This window comes from Ambystoma mexicanum, chromosome 3p (assembly GCF_040938575.1).
Source record: "Ambystoma mexicanum isolate Mex_15411 chromosome 3p, UKY_AmexF1_1, whole genome shotgun sequence".
Lineage (NCBI taxonomy): Eukaryota > Metazoa > Chordata > Amphibia > Caudata > Ambystomatidae > Ambystoma > Ambystoma mexicanum.
This window is the reverse complement of record NC_090925.1, coordinates 372,159,680-372,176,037: the sequence shown is the minus strand read 5'-3', so window position 1 is coordinate 372,176,037 and position 16,358 is coordinate 372,159,680.

Here is a 16,358-nt window from a genome sequence, read left to right as displayed (position 1 = left end):
TCCCAGCTCTCGCAAACAAACACTCCACAGACCCCTTCCTTATAATAGTCTCTGCACTCCTTCCGCTCTCGCCTCCACTGTCCTCTCGGATGTCCTCCACTGCCTCCTGTCCTCACCCAACTAACCCACACTTGCACACTCACACACATCTCCTTATATACCCCACCACCTCCCAGAATTGGATACTTAACCTGTCCAATCACATACCTGGCTGCAGGTGGTGTGACAGCAGAAGGGCATGGGAGGGCTTAAAAGGGCTGGTAAACCCATCCCCTTTCCAACATGGACCCTGCTGGGGTCCACGGACGTTTCATGGCTCAAGGCCTGCAGGCCCTTTTAAAATAATAATGACATCCCTACTGACATAGTGGAGCTCTTCTACAATCCTTTTCCATGTCCTCCTGCGTTAGGCCACCCCTTTGTTTTTGGCCAATTGCTGCTCCTGTGTCTTCCTCTCAGCTGCTGTGCTACTTCTCCGGCCTGGACGCCGCCATCACAGCATGTAAAGAGGGATAGGGAGGGGGCCTGCCTGCATTCAGGGACCCATGTTGGGCTGGGGTGGGCACACATACCCCCACCCTTGCTTTGCAGGTGGCTTCTGTGATCTCTTGCCCCTGCTTTTGACCTACCTTGCCGGATTTTGGATCTTTCATAGAGTCTTAGTGCTGACATTTGGGGATTGTACCTTTTCTTTTTGGCCCACTAGTTTGCCTAGTGCAATGTGCTTTCTCTGGGTTTCCCGATGGCACAAATTAAAGAAGGGAAAGTCTGTTCCACGGATGACTTCTTCCGGTACGTCGTGTATAACCCACATGAGTACATGACTACAATGTCCAAGAGCACTTTGTCTACCTTTGCCTGGCTGTATGAGTGGATAGCCTAGATGTACTTTCTTTAGACCAGTCCTTACAAGCACCTTCTTCCCCGGCAGAACCACAACATCTTCGTCTCTGTATAGGTCATAACCAGCAGCTGACGTTACTGTCCTGGTGGGTAGCCTTGCGGTCCAGGTAAGGCGGGTTACATTCAGCATCTTCACATCCTTCTGGGGATGGGCGTAGGTGATCTATGTTCCGGGATCTGGTCTATCCCACTTCTGACACCACCTATGGGGTGGCCTGCGACAAAGAACCAAGTTGACTCCAGTAGTAAGTGCAAGGGTGTTTATTAAAATACAAAGGGTCAGGAGGAGAAATGACTTACCGTAATGATCTTTCTATGGATTCTTCTCCCGCAGATTCCTCATCTGATAGATATCCTCATCCAGCTCTGCTGCTCGGAAACTTTTTCAACAGGGAGCGTATTGGACCACCACGCGGCCGTCGATCCGTCTTTCTCGGTGCTCGATCATCGGCTCCAGACGTGACGTCAGGTGTCATATAAATACCACGTCACTATGCCCCATGAATCGGTTGTCCCCTTTTTCCCCGTACTTGAACGCTGCAGAGGAAAACAACGGGCGGGAAGGCTAACCAGCCTATGAAAAACAAAGGCAATATCCCAACAGGGAGACCCCACACCCTACAGAATAGGGATGTAAAAAAAATGTTTTAAAACAATTGTTTAGCAAGACAGAAGCCGCCACCTCAGAGCTATCACTAAATGTCTTCTCGCTTGGACAGAAGTGTAGAGCCACAAGAACTTTCTGAGCGGGGATGGTTGGGAGGGCCGGTGAGGAATCTGCGGGAGAAGAATACATAGAAAGATAATTACGGTAAGTAATTTCTCCTCAATGGATTGCTTTTGCCCCGTGGATTTCTCATCTGTTAAGACTCCCCAAGCATTTAGGACACGGGGGAGGGCAGAAAGTGCTATACAAGCATATAACTGCTCTACCAAACCGTGCATCGGCCCTGCGTGCAGCATCAAGAGAATAATGCTTGGTAAATGCGTGCAAGGATGACCATGTGGTCGCACGGCATATGTCCCTAACGGGAACTCCTCTCTGTAGGGCTGCAGAAGCCGAAACCCTTCTTGTTGAGTGTGCCCTGATGCCGGGAGGAACTTCCCTGCCCACCGACTAACATTTGGTTATGCACAGAATAATCAGAGATAAGGTCTGCTTTGTCACAGCCAGCCCTTTACGGACAAAGAATGGGCCACGAACAACTGATCGGAGTTCCAAAACTCAGAAGTTTCAGCGACACACGACATAGAAGCTTAAGACTCTCTTGGGATCAAGATGGTGGACAGCTCTTCCTCTTTTGAGGGATGTGGAGGAGGGTAAAAGACAGGTACATCAATAGACGGAGAACGGTGATATGATATGATATGATATGGCATTTATAACGCGCCTATACACAAGTGTTTCAAGGCCGACGATGCAGGGAGGGGGGACAAAGGGAAGACAGACAACGATCTTACTAGGCCAGGTGTCATTCAGATCGTGCAAGTGCATGGGAAGAGGGGAAGGGAAAGTGCAAGGGGAAAGGGAGAGGGGAAAGTGCAGTACAGGGGTAGTAGCATAACAAGATAAATAATAAGGGCCAGCTGGTGGCAAGTGCAAGGTAAGTGCAGACAAGTGCTGGGAGGGGGGCTGTAGGGATACAGAGACAGTCCCGCAGTGCAGGGGTTGCCAAGGAGGCAGAGCAGGGGGCAAGTGGCTGGGCCAGGGACTGAGAACAGTGAGAGTGACCCAGTGCAGATTCAATGCAGTTTCAATCAGGAATTTAGCAGGGGATAGGGGGAGAGAAAGCAGAAGCAAAGAGGAAGGTATTGCGGTGCTTCCGGAACCAGAGATGGTTCTCCTCAAGTTTCAGGGAGGCAGGAAGGCTGTTCCAGAGGGAGGCCCCAGCCGAGGAGAGAGATCTACCCCCAACTCGTTGCTTGGAGAAGCGGCTGACCCTGAGGGAGTTGGAGGCGGATGAGCGAAGAGCTCGAGAAGGAAGATATTTAGGAAGAGAGACTGGAACTCAGAAACCACTTTAGGGAGGAATAGAGCCTTGCTTTAAGAGAAACCTTCTCCTGAAAAAACATAGGAACAGGGGTTTGCAGCGCAATGCCTGCAACTCAATAACACTCCTGGCTGAAGTGATTGCAACTAAGAAGGCTGTTTTTTAAAAAAAATGTATTGGTTTATTCAACCTTTATTAAAAGAAGAGACATAACTGCACACAGATCACTCCATTACGATTATCCCTTTCCTCCCTCCCGCCCTGCTTGTGACTTAACATCTTTAAAACAAGAGAAACGCAGCCTTCCTTTCATCTCATACAGTACTTGACTATGTCCCTTTTAAGTTTTTTTCTTGTTCTTCCAGCCAAGTTTTTAGGACTTGTAAAAAGTTTATTAGAGCAAACAATGCTGCTCTATTAAGTCCTTCAAAGAGAACGTTCCACCACTCTTCAGTGCTCTTTGTACGGTGTGTATTAATCACAGGGGCAAAGCTAAGGCCCCTTTGTTGCTCCAGAGTCGGACAGGACATAATCAGATGTTTCAAAGTTTCTTTGGCCTCGTTACAAAATCGGCAGTTAAAGTTGAAATTAATTTGTTTGGACCATGTTCCTATACAGTCTTTTGTCGGAAAGACATTTAGTCTGAATCGCATATATAATGCCATTGCGTGCTGATTTGGAAGGCGCATTAGATAATTAGAGCGTTGTTCGTATGCTTTCGCCTCGCCCGGTACTTCAAGCATTGTTGTAGAGCTTGCTCTTCGATCGCAGGTTTTAATCCAGTCCAGTCTCCAGAGCTTCTTCTTTGCCGCCTCCGGATTTTCCAATAACAGAGTAAGAGTGATATCATATTCGTCCAGTAGGTCTTGAGACAGGCGGTTCCATTTCACTAGCATGGTATTCGCGTTTTCCAAGTCAGGCCTGTGTAAAATACCAAATTGGGGTACCGGGTCCTTCAACATTGTTTTGCGGTATAAACTTAGTAGATTCCATGCAACTCTAGCGTGCACCGAAATCAGCCCTAATTCATACTGTATGCAAACAGTTGATGTACCCTTTGGTAGTTTTAGCACTCGAGACCAGAAGATGTATTCTAGTGTGTTCCAAAGCTCGTACGAGGAACCAAATGCATTTTCCCCTCCGTAGATCAGAATAGGTACCACTTTCTGTTGATAAAACATAATGATTGGTTTTAATGAAAATTTCCCATATCTGTTATTGATCAATGAGGCTTGGGATGCTAGCTGATGACACTTATTTTTGACTGCTTCTACCCAAGGTCCGTCGTTTCGGCTCGCACTAATTCTCATGCCCAGATATGTCGAGTGTTTTACAAGTTGAATTTTGTCCTTGGCACTGTGCCAGGATAATTTCTTGCCCCTTCCACAAGCGCCTTGTAGCTTTTCTAAGATCAGAATTTTGCATTTTGGGTATTGATAGACAATCCATTCAACGTTATATATGAGTCTATAAGAGTCATTTTGCGTTGAAGCACTATTGGGGTCTGATCTATCAGCACAAGGTCACCGGTATATACCAGGTAGTCAATAGGCGCGCCATGTATTTTTGGAGGAAACGTGTTTGCACCAGAAAAAACGTCTTGTATATCTGATATAAACAGGTTAAATATTGTTGCTGCCAGAGGGCACCCCTGTTTTATGCCTTTGTGTGTGTTTATTTTAGCAGACAGTGTGCCTGTCATATCTAGATGTATCTTAATGGAGGTTTCCGTGTGCAATTCACGAATTGCACTCACTAAGCTCGTGGGGCAATCCCACTTGGCTAGTTTTTTCCACAACAACTCTCTGTTTATACTGTCAAATGCCTGCGAAAGGTCTATCATTGCCAGGTACAGCTTGGTGTTTAGTCTGATTGTTTCCATCTTTAGGATGTTCAGTATAAGTAGATTTAGGCCACAGCCAACCCCCCCTTACAAACCCAGCTTGTCTAGGGTCAATATGGTTGAAGTCTTTAGCCCACTTCAAAAGTTTCCGGTGGAGCAGTGTTGCATATATCTTCCCCAGGATATCAAGAAGTGCTATGGGTCTGTAATTTTTCGGGTTCGATCGATCCCCCTTCTTGAATATTGGCACCACAACGGCACTAGGGGTTGCGCGACTCAAAACAATCCGATTGAATAAGGTAACACAAAAATCTGCCCATAAGTCCGGATTACGCTTAATTGTATGGTTTGTTAGGCCATCCGGACCTGGGGCTCTAGATTCTCGCACACTTTTAATTGCGAGTAGGATGTCTGTTCTTTCAAATTCCAGGTCCCATTCAGTTGCAGTCGGTGGATCGCAAGCTGTCGATGGTACTCCTTTGCTAAATAGGGCTGAGTAATAATCTACCCATACTTTTTCAGTCACTGCAATGGCCTGAAGAGCATGTTGAGGCGCTAACTTGCTGTTTAACAGTTTCCATAAGTCTGCTGATTTTTTTCCCTCCATTTTAGATAGCATGTTCTCAGCGTCATTTTGCAACATGATTGCCACATGGGACTTGAGCCAGTTCTTGTAATTTTGTTTAAGTATCCTTATCCTCTGTTTTGTATTTTCGTTCACAGGCCCCTTAATCTTCCTTATTTCTTGTCTCATCAGTCGTTTTCGTTGCAGAACGGTCACGTCGAATTTATGTTTTGGTCGTAATTTGACTTGATTTAGGTTGTGTTTACGTTCTTCAAAATTAGACAACAGGTGTTGATATTCGAGGCCCTCTGTATTTTCCATAAAGTTAGCTGTTATCTCCTCTACTTGGTTAACGAGAAGGTTTAAACGCATCCTGCTGGACCCAGTACTTACAGAGTGTGGCCAGTACGAACAAACTTGTTTATTCTGTTTTTCAAGGGTGAGCTGCACCATTTCGTGGTCGCTATGAGTCATTTTAAGAAGGTCTAGGTGCAGCACTCTCTTGTGGATGTTTTCGCTGACAAATATATAGTCAAGTACTGAGGTTTGCTTCAGCCTTCTCCATGTGGGCTGAGCAGGCATGTCGCCCACAGTGTTACCATTCAGCATATACATTCCGCGTGACTCCATTTCTGTGCACCATTGGGTCGCTTTCGGCACCAGGTGATTTTTCTCATTTAGACATATAGGGCCTCATTACGACCCAGGCGGTAAGTTACCGCCTGGGTCGTACCTTTACCACTATGGCGTAAACTATGTTTACGCCATGGTGGTTGGCGGACTTACCGCCCCATTCCGAGGTGAGTGGGGCGGTAAGTCCCCATTAACCCATTTACCCTTCCCCATTCCCATTTTTGCCCCATAGGGCATAATGGGAGTGGGGAAGGCGTTAATTACGCCACCGTAAATTACGGTGGCGTAATTAACAACAAGGTCCCTTAGCGCCATGGATTTTAACACCTGCTAAAAGCAGGTGTTAAAACCTCCATGGCGCTAAGGGACCTCGGAATCAGGCGGTAAGGGTCGGCGCTGTTTACGCCGCCGTAAACCCCTTACCGCCTGGGTCCTAATGAGGCCCATAATGTTTAAGTCCCCACATAGAATCAGGTCCAGCGGCTATGTCTTTTCAAGTAGCTCATCAATCACTGTTGTCACTGTATCTGCAAACGCCTTTGCATCCTTTGCCTGGTGATTCCAATAGACATTAATGATGTATAAGTGGTCACTCTTGAGATTCACAGACTGTGTGACACTTATTGTAGTTATCTGGATGTAGGGCGACACGTTATATGATTCAATTATCCTAAACCCTGAGGCCTTTCTAATTGCCGTCAATAGGCCAGCCATCGGTCTTCCCTTTGACTGACATATCGCTGGATTGAATGCAATTTGAAATCCTTCAAGTAGCGGACTTTCACTTAGCCATGTTTCTTGTAGGCAAATAAGATCCAAATTCTTTGCCCATGAGGTTTTAAACAAGTGGTTGAAGCCTCTGGTATTCCACAAGGCCACTGTGCAGATACTTCTGGGCTCCACTTCTGTTTTAAAGGACAGCAGGTTTAAGGGACATGAATGCATGGGCTCAAATGGAGCCGCCATCAAGTATGTCAAGACCAGATTAAGGTCCCAATCAGGGACAGCAAAAGGGATCAGCGAAAACTTATTGAGAAGGCCTTTCAGGAATTGGGCCATGAGTGGAATTATGAAGAAGGAACCCTGATCTGGTGTCCTTTTGAACACAGACAAGGCAGCCAAATATCCCTTAACTGTGGTAACCTGAAGACCTGCTGAGGCCAGTGACAGAAGAAACTCCATCATTGTAGTGGTGGGGTGGGAGATGCGGTCAATCTTGCGTTCCCTGCAGATCGCCTCAAATCTTCTCCACCTGCACGCGTACAGAGTTCTTGTAGATGGTCTGCGCGCAGCCAATAACACATCAAGTACCTCCTAAGAGAGGTCCCAGTCATCATATCTCATCCTCTCAAGAGCCACGCATGTAGGTTGAGGGAATCCGGGTTTGTGTGAAACACCTGACCTTCCGAATAGGTTAGGATATCCGGACGTCGAGGCAACCAGTGAGGTGGACAGATGGACAGATGCAAGAGATCGGAATACCATGTTCTCCTCACCCAGTCCGGGGAGATTAAGATTATGGTTGCTTGAAATCTCTTCAACCACTTGAGAACCCAAGGAATGACGGGAATGGGGACGGGGGAAGCGTAGTGGAGAGGGTCGGTCCTGTCCACCAGAAACACATCTCCCAGTGTGCCCTTTGCAGGCAATTCCCTTGAGCAAAAGTGTTTGCACTTCCTGCTGGACTCTGTGGCGAACAAGTCCACTAACGGGGTACCTCAGAGAGAGACAACCTCCTCTAGGGCTTCCTGGCACACTTCCCACTTGTGTGAGACCGTGCACTGCCTGCTCAGAGCATACACCAAGGTGTTCTCTGTCCCTGTTAGATGAACTGCCGAGACCGAGAGCCGGGTCTCCAGTAACCAGAACCACAGTCGCATCGCCTCTGTGCAGAGGCGACGAGAGTGCATGCAACTTTGCCTGTTGAGGTAGCGCAAGGCTACTGTGTTGTCTGTTAGAATCAGGACATGCTTTCCCTTGAGAGAAGGAGCGAACGCCTTCACGGCTAACCTGATGGCCCGCAACTCCATCCTGTTAATGTGTCACCTGGGTTCCGTCACTAACCAAAGACCACTCACCTGCAAGTCCTCGCAGTGAGCACCCCAACCCTTCAGAGATGCATCCGTGACCACTTAGGCAAGAGGAAAAGCAGGCCAGAAGGATTCGCCCACCATAAGATTGCTGTGGTTGTCCCACCAGCTGAAGTTGCGGACCACTTGGTTGGACACTTTGAGAGGATCTGTGAGCGCTCCCAGGTACTGAGAACACTGGTCTCTTAGGAGCCACTGAAGGGATCTCATGTGCAGTCTGGCCTCTGGCACTAGAAGAATACAGGAGGCCATGAGACCTAAGAGGTGGAGGAAGGAAGCCGTTGGTAATGTGGCGTAGTTCCAGAACCAATGTACCATATGTGCTATGTTGTCAGCTCTCTCCTCGTGAGGGAAGGTTTTTCATACCTGTGTGTCTAGGATTGCTCTGAGGAACTGGAGCCTTTGGACTTGCGTCACATGGGACTTCTTCAAGTTCAGGGAGAAGCCCAGCCTGTGGAGTAGTAGGCATGTGTCCTCTAAATGAGACAAGACTTGCCCCACTGACTTCCCCCGGATCAGCCAGTGGCCCAGGTAAGGAAATACATGGACCCTGGATCTCCTGAGGTGAGCCGCGACTACCGCCATGAGCTTGGTGAAGACTCTTGAACTGATAGTGCTTGTCCCCGTTGAGGAACCTTAGGAACTTCCTGCGCTTGTGATGTATTGGTATGGGGAAATAAGCATCCTGTAGGTCTATTGACAACAGCCAGTCCTGATGTTCGAGAGTGTGGAGAATTTCTCTTAACGTCACCATCCTAAATTTGTCTTTCCTCAGGAACTTGTTGAGAGCCCTGAGTTGTCAAATGGGACAGAGACCTCCTCCTTTATTGGGCACCAGGAAATACCAGGAATACCAGCCCAATCGTCTCTGGATAGGAGCTCTTCCACGGCACCCTTCAACAACAGGGCACTCATTTCTTCCTGGAGCTCCTGTCCCCGTTGGATTGGAGGTGGTGGGGGTCTGTATGGTGGTTTTCTTAAAAAGGGCAGACAATAACCACACCAAATCAACTGCAGGGCCCAGGCATCAGAGGTCATCTATTGCCACTGGGGTCAATGTCCTGCCAACCGTCTACCAACTGGTAAATCTTGGAAGGGGAAATCAAAGTGGCATAGAGGGCAGAGCCGCCCCTGCCGCTGTTTGCTGGCCTTCAGAGGCCCCTTTGCCTCTTCCGGGACATGAGAAACGCCTCTGCCCCTGCCTGGCCTGCAGGAGCTGCGTCTTCCTAACATATGGTACATACCTTCGGTAGGCTCTGCCTCTTGAGGCAAAGCTGAAGGCAGGTTTGGCCGGCTGCGCGGCTAGCGCCAGCGATTTAGCAGTAACTTTGGAAGATTGGTCAGCTTTTTTGGCCAAAAAGCAAATCTCAGTAAAAGGGCATGTCCAGTAGTGTGTTCTGAACATTGGGGGATAAGCAAGAGGATTTTAAATAGGCTTGTCTCCTCATAACTACTGCTGACCTCATTGAACGGCCAATGCAGTCCGCCACGTCCAGGCCCGTCTGCAACGACTGCTTGGCTACCTCCTTCCCATCCTCCACCAGCTGTAAAAATCAGTTCTGCTTTGTAATGGTAATGATAATGAGGTGTCATTTATATAGCGCCTTAATCCAAAGCGCTTTACAGAGCACATATTTACATACAAGATAACGCAACTGAAATTGGTATTGATTTATTGACCTCAGAAGGATGAAAGGCTGAGTTGGCCGTGCCGGCATTCAAACCTGCAACCTGCAGGTCACGCTCCGATCGCAGCACCGAGCGCTCAACCCGCTGAGCTACCTTACCGTCAGAGACGTACTGAGCTGCATGCTCCACAGATCTCCACAAACCAAAGGAGTATTTTGCAAATCCGCAGGCTACGTTGGTGGCTTTGAGCGCCATGCTGCCAGAAGTAAAAACCTTCTTGGCCATTGCATCCAACTTTTTCCCTCTCTATCCGGAGGCAGATTGGATGTGGGTGCTGCATGTCTGGTGGTAATTGCGGCAGCTTGCATAACAAGCCCCTCTGGAGAAGGGTGTGTATCGAGGAAAAAAGGGTATCCTCTTGCCGGCCTATACTTCCCTGTGAAATTTTAGTTTACGGGGGGACTGTGCAAGGATGCTGCCATAAGGGGGCTAAGGGGTCAGCTAAAGCCGAGTTAAATGGCATATTATGCTCAACTGCAGGACCTTCGTCCAGAATGTATGAAGGTTCATACCCTTGAAGGGGTGTAGCAGAAGACTTTAAACCAAGGGTGTCTGCCAACCTTTCCACCAAGGCCCTGAATTTTGCATGAGTATGCGTGTAGGGCTGACCCTGCTGGAACTCAAGGTCTGGAGAAGTATCCAGGCCACTGGCATCTTGTAATCCCTGGACCAAAGTCAATAAATCGTCTTGGTTATTGAAGTAATCGACAACGCCAGTGGCAGAATAGATAGGCTCAACATCCCTCCCCTTGGTCGTCAAGCTGATCGACGCAGAAGATCGACTGCATGGAGTCGAAGAATCCTGACCTTAACAATGGCAAGAAGGAACCATCGCTGACAGTCGGTGTCAAGGGTTTCCCCAGAGGAAGGCTTGGATGACGCATAGACATGGTCAGCCTTGTGATGGACAGTTGATGGTGTTTTACACGCCTTTGTTGGTGCCAAGCCCAAAGCCGCTGTCGGCATCAATGGAATGAGTAGCGTGGGGTCGGGAGCACCGAGCGCCACTTTTGCTGCCAAAACTTGCTGGTTGGGGGGTGGGGTGGGGGGTGGCACACCTCCAGTAGCTTGATTTTGAAACACTTCAAGCATTTCAGACTTCAAACTTTCCCACTAATCCCAAGTGGACGGCCCAGACGAGGGGTTACCTCTTTCTGATGGTGAGCTAGACTTATCTCGATGGCGGTGATGCCACTTATTTCACGAGGAAGACGACGAAGAATGGCTTCTTGAATTTGACCGCTTCTTAGTTGTTTGGTAATGGTTTTCTTTCCCCTTTTTGGGGGTGGGCTCCTCCATCTCGGCCTCGGAAGACTGGACGAGTGACTGCGCCAGCGATTTGGAGGACGGCCGGCCCAAAGCAAGGTTTGCGGCTCTCTCACAACGGGATTTGGACTGCATTTTCAAGCACGACGCACGGGCCACCGTGCTGTGACTCGCACCCAAGCACCACAGACAAATGTTGTGGGGGTTGGTCATCGACATATTGGACTGGCAGTCTGTGCATCTCTTGAAGCTCAGTGAGTAGACATTGAGGTCGATGTTTTGTCAAGAAGCAGAGTGTAAGTGCGCAGAAAAAAGGAACTGAAGCATGGGGCATAGTGACGTGGTATATATACGACGCCTGACGTCACATCCGGAGCTGACGATTGAGCAGCGAGCAAGACAGATCGACGATCGTTGGCCGAGTAGAGGTCCACTACGCTCCTTGTCGAAAAGGTTTCCGAGCAGCAGAGCTGGATGAGGATATCTATCAGATGGGGATTCGTAGGGAGAAAAGCAAGCCATTGATTGTCTTCAATTTTCAAGGTTTTTTAGGGCCTATTAGGTCTTTTTGGGAGATTTGGCGCTAGGGCCGTCCCTCTTTGTCTCCACTTCCCCGGCCTTGTCCCCACCTCCCTATCCCAGGCATCCCTGATAGGGATTATAGTAACTGTTGATCAGTGCCACCTGTGATCTTTAATGACTGGAGCTATGGATATTTTCCCTAAGACGATGTCTACCTGCCTACCTATGGATCTTCTAGGCTTTCCATAACCTATCCCGCTTAGTAATCTGAAGGAGTTATGAATGGTGCCTTCTTTCCCCCAGTATCATGCTCACTCCTTTCACACTCTCACGTACCTGACCCTTTACTGTACTAATATCCTCCCACCGCGGCTGTTCTCCTCCCACCATGTCACTGTCCCTCCAATCTCTCCCTCCGCCTTTCGACCTCCACCCTTTGATCTTAGTTCTTTTCCTACTCATGCTCTTACTATAGCTCATACCTCCAACTACCTCTCCATCTCCGTTATCGTCTCCTTCCACCTTCCTCTCACTCCACTTCCCCGCTTCCCACTATTCCTCTAGTTACAATCTCTGTTTCACTCTATCCCAATAGCTACTCCTGTTCTCTCACTCATTGTCGCTCTTCCCACTCCCCCTCTACTACTGTTCCTATTCCGCTACGACCACTGTTCCTGTACTACTTTTACTTTTCCCAAGACACTCAGGTATATGGTGCCCTGTTCACCTCTTTTTCTATCCAAACAACCCAGGGATATTGTCCGCTGCTCACCACTCTTCTATTCAAATGAGCCAGGGATATGGTACTCTGCTCACCGCTATACTACTGACTACCACTTATTTCCCTCACTCTCTACTCCCACCACCTACCTATCTTTACTCCCAACTACTACTACCTCCACCAGTAATACTACTACACTCAGCTACTCCTACTCTACCTCTATTACTCACACTCTCCCCTCTCTCACACAAGCACTCCACAGACCCCCTCCTTATAATAGCCTGCATACTCTTTCCGCTCTTGCCGCCACTGGTTTCTCGGACGTCCTCCACCGTCTCCTGTCCTCACTCAATCAACCCACACTTGTACACTCACACACACCTCCTTATATACCCCACCCACTCCCAGGATTGGGTACTTACCCTGTCCAATCACTTACCTGAGTCGAGGGGATGTGGGAGGGGAAGGACATGGGAGGGCTTGAAAAGGGCTGGTAAGCCTCGCCCCTTTTCCAACATGGACCCTGCTGGGGTCCAGGGACATTTCATGGCTCAAGGCCTGCAGTCCATTTTAAAATAATAATTACATCCCTGGTGGCATAGTGTAGCTTAAAGCCATTGTGGGGTTTGTATTTATTATTCAAAAAGAACCCCTGGTGGTTTAGTGGAGGCTTGTCTCGTGCAGGCTGCTGCTGACAGTGGGCTCTATCACTCCTTTGCACCGGATCATGAGCAGTGGTAAGGCGGTAAATCCCCGTTCCTTAGTGGGTCCATTTGGGGGCCGCTATTAGCGCTGGTGCTAACAGTGCTGAAAATGCCCTCACCGCCACCGCATTCACCTCCAGCAGATCTGGAGGTGAATGCGTCCAGTTAGGGCCATACTCATGATTGGGCTGACACTTAAATGCAGCAGTAATAGCGTTGCCGCTGCATTTAAGGGCTACAGCCCAGCTCGTGATGAGGCCCACTGTCAACTGGAGCCTTGTTTCTTTGACGGCCGGTGTTGTGGGTGCTCCATCACCCCTTGCTTTTCTGTAATCCTTTTCCATGATCTCCTGCGTTAGGCGGCAGGCATTGTGCCGCTCACTGCACCCCTTTGTTTTTTTTTTACCGCTGCTCCCAGCTGCTGTGCTGCTTCTCATGCCTGGACGGCAACACCATCACAGGTAAGGAGGGGTGGAGAGTAGGGTGGCCAACTGTCCCGTATTTTGCAGGATAGTCCCGTAATTGGGGACTCTGTCCTGCAGTTTGCAGCGTGGCATTGCGGGACGCAGATGGTTTTGTTCCCTGGCGTGTGACTCCTGGGAGACAGGAAGTCGGGACAACCTGCGTCCAGCACAGCCACGCTGCAAAGTGAACTGGCCGTCTACACACCACGGCACTGCCACCTGCTGGTTTCTTTCTCTGGGTGAGCCTGCAGGTCGAGCTGGTAACACTCTGACACCTGTGGGGTGACCATCACCTCCCAAGGACAAACCATTTGCATTGCAATTAAGCCAGGTGTTAAGAGCCATTAACACATTTAAATTACAAATGGGGCGGGCCAAACGTGAATGATGCTGTGACGTCATCACCACCTTGTGGGCAATTGTCCAGCAAAAGGATAGAGGGGGCCTGCCTGCACTCCGGCACCCGTGTTGGGGTGGACTCCCCTCCCAAAAAAAAAGAAAAGAAAACATGTTAAATTAAGTTGAAGGGTCAACACTATGAAGCATTATAAGAAATAAAAAAAAACTGTTTAGTATTTACACTACCGTGAACTTAAACCAGAGAGCAGCAGGTTTATTTCCCAACTCCTTACTCTTTGCAAGCATTTATTCACAGGCCACCATTAACTCCCTCCATTCTTTTAGCATATGTATAATGGTTTCCAGTGCTGCAAAATTGTACGTCTTTCCACTGTCAAAGCCAGTCTTCACCATTTTGTAGCAATACCCAGCAGAGGCAAAGGGGCTCAAAAGTGCCAATTCTGGAGAAAGCATCTGAGTAATCGAGTGAATATTACTGTTGAAATGGGAAACATGCAACCAAAATTGTGTATGGCCCAGTACTGCCGCAATAAATGGAGAAGGATACCATCCTGTGCTCATCCCCCTCCGAGTAAAGCTGAGGACAGGAGTCATCCATGTCATGTAGCCTCGTGAGATACCAACATGCTCTATGTAAAATATGATATGCTATAAGCGATGTATTTTCATCTTTGGGGACTTTGTGCTATTCTAGGAGGCCATTCAAATGCTTCTCACAAATTATTAATGTCCAGAACACATTCACATGTTTTGCACAAATGATCCATCGACCTATCAGGGTATGATGAAGGATTGTGTAAGCCCAGGACATACTGTGTTTAGAGACCCTCATAGTTCAAAGATATTTGTCCAAAATGAAGTCATGTTGGTATGGGTTGCTGATATCTAACAGTATGTATTTGTAGATTAAATACAATACCTCAATTGTAAATACTTCCAGAAATGTTTTTTTCATATCTAAAAGTCAGCTGAAATATTTCAAAACGGGAAAATGAGGCATCAATAAAGCAGTGACCCAACAATAATAGTGCTTCCCTGCAAATGTTCTCCAAAATACAAAGCCCCATTGATCCCAAAACATTACTTCTACCACATGGGAGAGCTATCAGAATTATATGGAGGTAAGTCTAATGACATGCGTTTGAGAAGGTAGGGGGCTGAGCAACTCAACTATTTTAATGTTGTAAATTGGTAAAGCAAGAAAGATATGAATCAAAACCATTCCAGACATGTGGGCCCTTGATTCTGGTCAATTGTGACACATATCCTGCTTCATAGCAGGCGCTTGTAAACTACCTTCAGTTTCGTCCCTGAAAAGGTCCTTCATCTTCTATCTCAATCTTATACAGCACAAACATTCACCAGAGGCATTGTGGCGTTAAAAGAGATGTGAGAAAGTAAGACAATGGAAACGTCAAGATTTTAACCGAAAAGATAAGTCTTAAGTTTCATTCTAAAAAAACTGAGATCTTGGATGATCCAAAGAGATGCCGGCAGAGAGTTCCAGAGTTCGGGGCCAGCCACAGAGAATGCACAGCCAATTCATCTTGATCCGAGCTTTCCCTCATTTCCACAAAAAGCGTATCAACCACCTTTCCATTATCTTAAAAGAATGTGGTCTCAATATAAAGTGGAATATAACTGAAAATGTAGTTTATATGACTAGTTGTGATCATTATAAATAGAGATACTCGAAATATAAATGACAAAGGAGGAGCAGACCGCCTCTGAAAATTGTCTCATTTTCTTCCATCAACTGTCAAAGTTAACTTTTGCAATGATGAGTACATTCTTGAAGATATCAATTTAAAACAAATGTATTTATAGTGAAATTGGTTAATTAAAACCCTAAACACGTATACAAATTCATAAAACAAATAACAAATTCATCAAACAATTAAAAATCAAACAATTCTTATCACTTTGCATAAAATAAAGAAACAAATACAATTATTTCATTTCATTTTAAATAACCATGACATCTCCATACCTCAGTATCCGAATACCAATTTAAAATACAATTGAAAGCACCATAAACCAATCTAAAAGCATTACTTTTTGACCAGGAAAATAAACAGCTAAAATTAAAATTAAACATCTATTTGTGCTGACATAATATCAACGTGTTCTTGATCTGAGAGAAGTATAATATTCCTAAAGGACCTTGTCTAAGGTTTGCAACAATGTTGGCCCATTTACCCAATCTAAGCATTTAAGGTTCCCTCATTTTCAGGAATTTCCTCACATTTAAAAAAAATATTTTTCCATATATAATAGGCGGCAGTCACATACACAGTAGGGTCTGCCGCGTAAATGTTTGACCAAAATTGGTCAGATGCAACCATCCTAATGTCATGTATCAAGTCTGTATAACCTCTATAGTACATTTCAAGTAGTTTATATCCAGCCACCCACATACTCATAGCAGGGTAAAATGTTAAATCTCAATAGGGTGATGAACCTAGATAATTCTCTATTGCTTACCTTTAATAGATAGCTACAAGGCTTAGAAACTACTATTCCTTGCATGCAATATTGTACAAACCGTTTTTTTATTACCAAGCAACTCTAAATTACTGCTAACATCCCACTGTATAGCTTTTCTTT